The following is a 10000-nucleotide window of genomic DNA, read 5'->3' on the forward strand; positions in this document are numbered from 1 at the left end:
ATTGCATTTTCATAGTCTAAAGAGCAATCTTTTTTTTTGGTGGGGGGGTGTGGCTATTATGCTCATGCGTTCAATTTTCACCCAAGCTTCAGTTCAGCTTTATTTCCTTTGTTTTTGTTTTATTCGGTTATTGTTTTTTTTTTTTTTTTGGACTTCCTTCACCATTGCCATTGTGAAACAACCCCATTACAAGAGGATATCATTACACATACATCCGGTGTTACATCCCATTACATTGTGTTACATACGGTCAGCAGTCGTGCTTCTCGGACTTCCGGCCTATGCGTTCAGTTTATTTACCATTCTTGGCTTGTCGACTATCGCAATATCTGACCCGATTTTAGCCAAAGACGTTACTTTGGATTGTTCAAAGGCATGCATTTGCTTTGTACATCGATCTCGACACATTTACTTTACTTCCTGGCTGAATAATATTGATGAATTTAGGTGCTCGACAGCAGAAATCGCAAGCATTACGACCATGTTTTGGACTTTGTCAACTATTCTTTGTTAAGTGTATGCGGGCTACTTGTATCATCATCCCTGGTCTGAAACACAGCAAACTGGATATTCGATAGAAGTAACTGTTAGTCTGCCCTAGATTTGGTCAAAAAGACAGAACGTGCGAAGGAGAGATACTGGAGAGAACCACGCAACGAAAGCATCCTGAAGAAATTCCCAAAACCCTCAAGGTAGGTTTTGTATCAATTTATATTTCATCAAATTTGTTGGCCAAAACCTTATTTACTAAATGTAGGTAGCAGACAAGATGATAAAAGATACTTTTGAAGCTGATTTTCTCTCTCTAAAGCCTGTTTGAGCTAAAAACTAGAGCTCTCAAAATTACCAATTTTGCAATTTTTTGCAATTTGTCCCAGGTGTCTTCAGCACCCATGGCCAGAGTATAGTTTTCCCGAAATTGATTTTATCATATTTAGACAAGTGAATATCTATGTAATCTCTGCTGCTAATTTGGTTTATGTGGAAAGAGTACTTTCGGAGAATTAATGAATATCGTTGTGCTTGTTTTTCCTGCTTGTCTAAATGGCTGACAGGGAACATAGTAGGACGAGCATTTTCTTCTTGTTTATAAAACCCAAATTATTGTAACCGCGAATTTTTTAAACTGGGAGAGTGGTTCTACCATCTGTAAGAATTTCATTTGAATTGGTTCATATGCACCCGAGAACCAGACTCGTTTACTTTTACTTTTTGAGAGTGGAACTTTTGCTCAAAACATGGTCCCCAGGCCGACGTCATATAGTGTGGTTACCATGGCAACGATACATCTACCGATCCAAATATGGTTGTTTTTGTCTATCCCCCAAGGTAACCTACACACACACACAAAAATTGAAGAGGGGTTAAAAATTTTTCATTTCCAGCTTTGCTTCACTTTCCTAGAGAATTGCTCTTAAAAGAGCTCCTGAATTCCATTCAAAAAACCATTCATGAGGCTTACTTCCCTTCAGCTGAAGAATGGGATGAAGCTTTATACCTTTATCAACATGCCACAGAAGCAATACACCTGTGGAAGTGCCATCAGATACGTACCGTAAGGCAGGACCAAGCACGACTGAACGTTCAACGATACATCTACCGATCCAAATATGGTTGTTTTTGTCTATCCCCCAAGGTAACCTACACACACACACACAAATTGAAGAGGGGTTAAAAATTTTTCATTTCCAGCTTTGCTTCACTTTCCTAGAGAATTGCTCTTAAAAGAGCTCCTGAATTCCATTCAAAAAACCATTCATGAGGCTTACTTCCCTTCAGCTGAAGAATGGGATGAAGCTTTATACCTTTATCAACATGCCACAGAAGCAATACACCTGTGGAAGTGCCATCAGATACGTACCGTAAGGCAGGACCAAGCACGACTGAACGTTCTAGACCGCCTTGATGAGAAATCATGTCTTGTCACAAATGACTGGGTGATGAAGTTTTTGCCCCAACGTTACAGGGAGACCCAGAGTGACAGGTTTGGGAAGAGAGGGATATCGTGGCACATAAGTATAGTGGCAAGACGAGTTAGCGGACAGCTTCAGACCTAGATGTCGTGTACATCCCACAGTCTAGCAACTAGGGAAGTTCCATTCTACTCCTGGAACATGTGTTACGGACCCTAAAAACTGAGCATCCAGAGATACAGCAAGCGTATTTTCAACAAGACAATGCCAGGTGCTACCACAGTGCCACGACAATCCTCGCCATACCTGCCTTCCAGTCGTCATCTGCAGTCTCTGTCCTTGAGGTGGACTTCTGAGATCCCCAGGGAGGCAAGGGTCCAGCTGACGGCATGTCAGCCACCTGTAAGAATCATATCAGAAAGCACATAAACGAGGGACACTGTAACATCTGCACAACAATTAAGGATGCTATCTTTTCACATGGTGGAGTTGAAGGTGTCAGAAATGCCATGGTGGAGGCAGCCATTCCTGATACACCTGACCACGAAAAGATTCCCGGGATTAACAAGCTCAATAACTTTGAATATTGAGATGACATTATCGTAGCTAGACGAGCTTATGGAATCGGTGAGGGAAGCCAAATTATGACGAAAAAAGGCCTTAGAGGTACATCATGCCGCTCTGCTTTTCTTTTTAGTTTGAGAAACGTGCAGTTACTATAAATGACATCTATTGTTGAATACCAGTTTACGATGCAAGGGTATCTGTCCACTTTGATGAAATGTATACTTGAAGAAGATTAAAAAAAAAAAACTTTCAAAGTAGCCACAAAGATAGGATGATTTTTCAGACCATTGTGGTTTTTAACATTATTTTCTCCTTTTAAAGTTTTATGTTCATCTTTCCCTGTAAGACCAGAGTATGTGTCTCTATACCACAAAGAAACTGGAAAGATATCCCTCAGTTTTGGTTGCAGTTCAAAACCAGATATGGAACGGGCTAAAAAACATATGGCAGAAAACCTTTTTTCGTAAGATTTACAATCCTGGCAATATTTTCTGGGAGAGCTGTAATAACAGTGTTTGCAATGTACGTTTGTGTTTTGGATATCTATAAATCTTTGCCATAAACTTGGTGGTGCCTTGATTGCCAAGTTTTGGAAGCCCTCCCTTCACCAAGCACCAATGAAACCAGTTCGAATTGTATACAAACACATGACAACATTGCATTGTGGCGGGGGAGGGGGCGGGGGGTTGGGGTTGGGGTATTTCGTGTCGTGTTGTTGTCTCATCCCAGGCTTTTTTTGGCCAGGATTGTCTGAGTATCTATTAGCTGTTACGTCTGGTTGATTACAGATATTTCGAAGCTGGTTTCAAGATGATATTAAAAGAAAGCCGATGTTATGTATCTTTCAGACTCAGACCTGTGGTGGCTAACTGTGAACTTTTCTGATGGAGATTTCAAGTCCCTTGGTAAGCCTACCCAGCTAAATGTAAATAAACCAGAGGAATGCCCTGTTGAAGAAACTGCGCCAGCAATAAAGGCTGTAACCTTCAGCTGCCCACAAGAAGGATGCACTCGTGTATTTCAACGCCATGTGGCATTAGGAAAGCACCTGTCATTTGAAAAATGCACTAAATCAGTGGAAAGAGCAAACCTTCTTGAATACGCCAAAGTCGAATACGCTGCAAGATTCCCAGAGAGAGTGGGCAAGATTCCAGTTTTGCCGCCAAGAGCGGTGACCACCTCAACAATAGTAGCACTAAATGAGGGATGGCCCTTAAAGCAAATGAAGAAGCCATACCATTTTATCGAGAAAAAGAAATCTTGTCTACTCGATAAATTTAACATCAGACAGGAGACGGAATCCAAAATGGATCCAGAAGTTGTAGCAAGAGAAATGCGCCGAGAAAAGAATTCAAATGGAGAGCATGTTTTGCAATGACGGAATTTCTTACTCCACTACCAGTTTCGTCGTTCTTTTCAAGGCTGGCTGCAGACGCGACAGCATCCAGCAGTCCAAACAGTAGAAGAAGAGGATATCATAGCTGCTAATGACGAGGAAAACTTTGCGAATGCCAGGGTGTCTATTATTTTTATTTCTTTTTTAAGTTTTTATTAGCATAATGTGACACTGATTTACATTAATAGCGATAATTACAGTTCTAACTGTACTTACAATATAAGCATACTATACTATTTACAATAATAACACTGTATCTTCACTACCAACTTTTTTTTACAATATTATAACTGACATTATTTACATTACAGTACAAAAGCCACTTACATTGCACTACTAAAAAGGTATCTAGATAGCAACCCATCCACACACTCCTCTAGTTTTTGTTTTTATTGTTAATTATTTACAATATTGCAGTATGAACAGGTAAGCAAAAAAGAAACGATCGAAAGAAAAAACGACAAAAATAGAACAACAACAAAAAAAATAGTGGAAATTGATTCAAGGGGTCCCTCAAATGACCACATCTTCGATGAATTTGTTGCCAATAAGTGGTTCCCATTTAATCCTGAAGTTCTTTAGATAACCTTTTTCCTTGGCAATATCATATTCGATGCGAGCTTTTTCGCGTAATTCTGTTTCAAAGACAGGGAAGAGAAGGGGTGCCTCGTCTAGATTGCAGTGATATATATAAAATTTGCAACTAGAAGGGCAAAATTGAGCAACATACAGAACTTTGAATTGTCTATCACACCGTATAGAACATTAGCGGGAGTAAGGTTAAATTCAATCTGGGTGTTTCGAAGCCACCATTCCCGAAAATCATTCCAAAAAGCTACTGTAATTGGACAGTGAAAGAGCAGATGTAGAAGTGTCTCAGGATTTTCTTTACAAAAAAAAAAACATGTATCGTCTTGTACAACACTTGCTTTGAAAAGCCTGGCCTTTGTAAACACCGTATTATGAATAATTTTAAACTGAAACATACGCAATTTAATTTCCTTGGTTATTCTCCAAGGTAGAAGATATATCTTTGATAGATTTCCTTTGGAGACACCTGAATTAAGAATTTTTTGCTCTGATAAAGGTGGCACAAATTTACTGTCAGCGATAGCATGTAGCAGGTTTGCAGTGGTAAGATTCAAGTTGTTAGTGCGCAAATTAGCAATTAAATTAGCAAGGGCTGGGGATTCTTTAGAGATGTTGTTCAATTTTGACGGATTGAATTGCATAAGCCGCAATATGTTGTAAAGCAGGCTTTAACGTCAAACCTACTACAGAAAACTTCAAAAGGGAGAAATTTACCATTGTCACTCATTAGGTCTTTTATGTTGCGGACTCCTTTACGAAACCACTTGGGAAAAACACAGATGTATTGTTAATTTTTATGTGTTTGTTGTTCCATATGATTGTTTCATTTGGATTAAGATCACTTTTCCCCGCTAAGTGTGTGACCTCCTCCCAAAATTCTAACAGTCTTACGTAAAAAGGCGGTACATTCTTCAAGTCGAGTTCTTTAACTCTATAGTTGCATTGCAACAGGAAGGAGAAACCTCCTAGATGCACAGTTGCATCATCAGGAATTAATTTCCACGCTCCTCTGTTTTTGTTCGTGAACCTGTTAATCCACACACATTTTAAAGCTTTGTTCATGTGTTCAAAATCTATCATTTTTAGTCCACCTTTCTCTTTAGGTCCAATAATAGTGGATTTCTTAATTTTCGCAGGTTTAGCATCCCAAAGGAACTTAAATGTTAATTTATTTACTTCATGGGCAACATTTTCAGGAATGGGAAGAACTGAAGCGTTGAAAATAAGCTTTGATAAGCCAAGAGTTTTGATAATGTTAATTTTTCCATATAGAGTTAACTTTCTTCTTTTTCAGCTATTAAGGACTTTTTCTAGGCTCTCCAGTTTTACGTAAAAATTAAGCTTGCGTACAAGATCAGCATCGTTTGAAAAATGAATTCCCAGGGCATAGACAGAATCTTTGGGGCACTTAAAGCCGAAAGGTTTGTTACAACGATCCTTCTACGAGCCTAACCATAATGCTTCCGATTTATGTGCATTGATTTCTAGACCGGAACAGTTTTTAAACTTATCCAGAAGGCGGAGCAGCGCTTCGACAGAGGAGGTGTTTCTAACGAAAACTGTCGTATCGTCAGCATCCTGCCATAATTTTATTTCTTGTTTACCAACAGAAATACCCTGTATCAGCGGGTTGTTCCTTATTGCGAGTGCAAGCAGTTCTATAGCTAAGACAAAGAGCAGCCCAGACAATGGACACCCGTCTTACGCCATGTTTGAGCTTAAAGAAAGGTGACGCGAAACCATTGTTTATAACGCAGCTGGATATATCAGTGTAAAGAACCTTTACCCAGCGTTTGAAATCATCCTTAAACTTGAACACGTCAAGCACCTTGGCAATGTAGTCCCATTTGACGGAGTCAAACGCTTTACGAAAATCAAGAAAAATGGCGATGCCTGGAATATTTTTTCCCTTGGTATAGTCAATCAGATCGCTAATTAACGTGATATTTTCAACTATAAATCTCCCTTTAATGTATCCAGTTTGACTTGGATTAGTAATGGAAGGAAGTACCTTCTCAAGTCTTTTGGCTGAGACTTTAGCAGCAATTTTGTAATCAGTGTTTAACAATGATATTGGACGTAGATTGTTTAAATTGTTTGTAGGTTTGTTCTTTTTAGGAAGGAGAGAAATTATTCCTCTTTTTTGACAAATTGAAAGTTCACCTTTCTCAAAAGCATATTTAAGACTGAGAATCAGGTTTTCATTAAGATCATTCCAAAAGAATTTATAAAATTCAGCTGTGAAACCGTCCGAGCCGGAAGATTTGCCATTTTTAAACTCGTTCAGAGCAAACAAGCATTCATTTTCGGTGATAACGCCTTCACAACTACTAGACATTTGCTCCATCAGCGTAGTCAAGTCTACACTATTAAAGAAAATATCAGAGTCTGAATTTTCTACGCAGGGGCTTTGTGATTTGTATAAATTCGAGAAAAACTCTTCTTGTTTTTTAAGGATTAAATCGGGGTCATTTGTTTCGTTACCGTCCTCTGGCAAGAGCTTGGTTACTTTTTTCTTGCAGGCAGCACGATGTTCTAGATTTGGAAAATATCTTGAGTTTTTTTCTCCCTTTTCATACCACCTAACTTTGCTTCTTAATATCGTTCCTTTAATCTTATGCTCCACGATCCTGTTTAATTCAGCTTTTAACTTATGCAACTCAAGTAAGAAACGAGGGTTGTTACACGAATTCTGTGAGTTCACTAGCATTTCATTTATTTGTTTTTACAGCTCCTTCTCGTGCGATCTTTGTTTTGATGCTTTATTTTTTGCAAAAGCGATAGTGTAGCTTCGTAATTCCATTTTGATCAGATCCCAGCTTAGCCGGTGGTCTTCAACGTCTTTGTATTTACCCTTTGCCAATTGAACACATTTGCGAATGCCATTCACATACTCTTTGTCTTTCAGAAGGGCGGAATTGAACTTCCAGAACCCTGGTCCAGGTTTTCTAGAAAGTTCTTCTGATTGAATGTGTGTTACAACTGCCGAGTGATCGGTGTAAGGAGCGAACAATAACAAGCATAGTTTGGAAGTGTTCAATAACCTTTTTGATATCAAGAAGTAATCAAGACGACATTGCACCTTCATAGCTTTATCTCGCCACGAAAAACCTTGTTTGTTGCCATTTTTTAACGCCACACGTCGCATAATGAGTACAACGAAGAGAGTTTTGTAATTTCGTTAATTACATTTTGTTTGAAGTGGACTGATCTACCACCCATTTTGTCTGCGGACGTCAACGGGCAGTTGAAATCTCCCCCAATAATAATATTCTCTCCAGAAAATGGGGCTAACAGACCCTGTAAATCTTTTAAGAATTTGACTTGTTGCGTGGAATCGTTTGGGGCGTAAATATTAACCAAAATAAAATGCGAGTTTTCGACTTTTAGATCTAAGATAATAAATCTTCCGTTTTTGTCTTTGATACACTTTTCCACTTGGTAATCGAACTTTGGATTAATTAAGAACAAGACTCCTTTGCTATGCTTGCTCCCGTGGGCGGCATAGACTGTCCCACCCCATTCAGATTCCCATGAGGTTATGCATTTCTCGTCGCTGTAAGTTTCTTGTAAAAAATAACAATCCGCACGTTGATGATGTTGCCACCTAAATAGTTTTCTTCGCTTGGTAGATTGGTTAATTCCCCTGATGTTTAACGAGAGTGTTTTCAATTGAAATGGCTCAGGACTCAGTGCAACCATTTAACTAAAAATAATACAAATAGTAAATACCGACCTACAGCTCTTGAAATGTGCTGATGAGTGAGCGAAATCTTCGAAAGGTCGGTGGGAATAGCAAACGAAAAAACAATGCACATGATACACAATTTAGACATGAGAGCCTGGAGTGACTCAGATCACAAAATAATTAAATCGGTTTGTGTTCTGACTGAGATGAAAGCTTTACTAGAGAGAACCCAAACGCAAAGCCTTGCGAAGCGAATTCCCCCCAACAAACGAGCACAAAAAAAGAGAACGCAACAACCTTTACATCTTTTGCAGTATGAAAACAGAACTGAGGCTTGTGTAACTGTCCATTTGTGTACAACTTATCATAGATTAACCTTGCGTCGTCGCCGTTCTTCTTAGCCTCTTTCAGTATGGGAACAAGAAGTTTCCTTTTCTCGACAATCTCTTTAGGGAAGTCACAGGCAACTGCGAAATTTGTGTCCCGGAGATTTCTGGCATAAGATAGGACAAATTCGGGGGACTGGGACTAGCTTCCGTTGAGGTCGGACGCACTCCACCGAAATACAGTATGTATGTAATCTCCGTGAGAACCCAATTAACGGGCAAAATGCTGGAAAGTAGTAAGAAAGACGTAAACGATATATCGTTTGAGCGTGTTCATCGTATTGGAAAGTCAAGCTTATCCCATCAAAAGCCAAGAACAATAATCGCTAAGCTCACCTTCCACAGGGCGTCGGTTATGGTCACATTGCAACTAATTCATCTGATTGTCTGTGACCAACAGAACTTGTGCGCAATGGTCAAAACAGGAGCTCTTGAGAAGCAGAAGCTGGGACAGCTGCAACATTTTTGCAGTGAGCTGGGACTAGCTGTTCCTGATCTACCAATGAAGAAAAAGAAAGCCCTGTATGTGACCCTTTTAAAAGAATTAATCCAGGGATGTACTTGCATGGAATAATCAGGCTAGTCTGGTTGACATTGCTCTTTATATGCATGTTGTAAGGGGTTGACTAACTGATCTCTTCCTTTGTGATCTCACGTTCTCTTCGGGAGTAAAAAATTAATGATGATCAATTTACTTTAAAACAATTTTCCTCGAAATTTGTTCGATTTTCCCTGTTTCCTCTCGTGTTGATAATATTTTCAGCGTGCAGTCTCAAGTAAAGAAATTGGTTTTTCAACTGAGAAGGGGGATAGAAAGTTGGTGTCCAATCCCACGGGCTTCGGTCATCTAGATATTAATTTCAATAAGCTTATATGTCTCTAACAAGAATTGATCAACCAATTCAACTTGTTCTCGTGAATAAAACCAATGATATTAGTTTCTTTACGGTGGAAGAAAATATTAAAAAAAAGACTCAGAAAATGCTCTGTAACCTACGACAAAGGTCGTTTATTGACAGGCAGTCAGACATTCAGGAGTCGAGACCGGCAGATACAGGAGCCCATGACAGATAGACTGCATGGGTTTGTTGAAACTGGCCGTAAACATGAAACTACCGCAACCTTTTTGAGGGAAGTTTCAACTTCAGAGAGTTATCTTAAATACCACGTATAGATGTAACCTTTTACTCGAAAATATGCCAAAGCACCGGGAAAAATAGAATTTTATGTCATATCAGAAGTATAGAAGTGGCGGCATATTCTGAACTAGGACACTAGTTATAAAAAGCGTAAACGTGTCATTGAACCTACATTGTAGCTATCAACTGTGAGGTAGAAAATGTCTGACGCTGCGTTAGCGGCAAATGTGACACAACTATTGACCCGAGTTATGGATTGCTCTGGCTAAGTTATCACTCAGGCAGCTCTAGCTGTGAATATTGTTTTGTATATAAATATA

The 10000-nt window shown here is 39.2% G+C and overlaps 2 pseudogenes across 1 annotated transcript in view; both read left to right on the plus strand.

The window, feature by feature from the left end:
* Nucleotides 1-9115, plus strand: part of LOC146488489 (uncharacterized) — a 20094-nt pseudogene extending 10979 nt beyond the window's left edge.
* Nucleotides 1-10000, plus strand: part of LOC146488478 (uncharacterized) — a 247934-nt pseudogene that overhangs the window by 121965 nt on the left and 115969 nt on the right. The gene's annotated exons all lie outside the window — the stretch shown is intronic.

The sequence above is a fragment of the Pavona decussata genome, unplaced genomic scaffold (genome assembly GCF_977016875.1).
Source record: "Pavona decussata unplaced genomic scaffold, jaPavDecu1.1 SCAFFOLD_9, whole genome shotgun sequence".
NCBI lineage: Eukaryota > Metazoa > Cnidaria > Anthozoa > Scleractinia > Agariciidae > Pavona > Pavona decussata.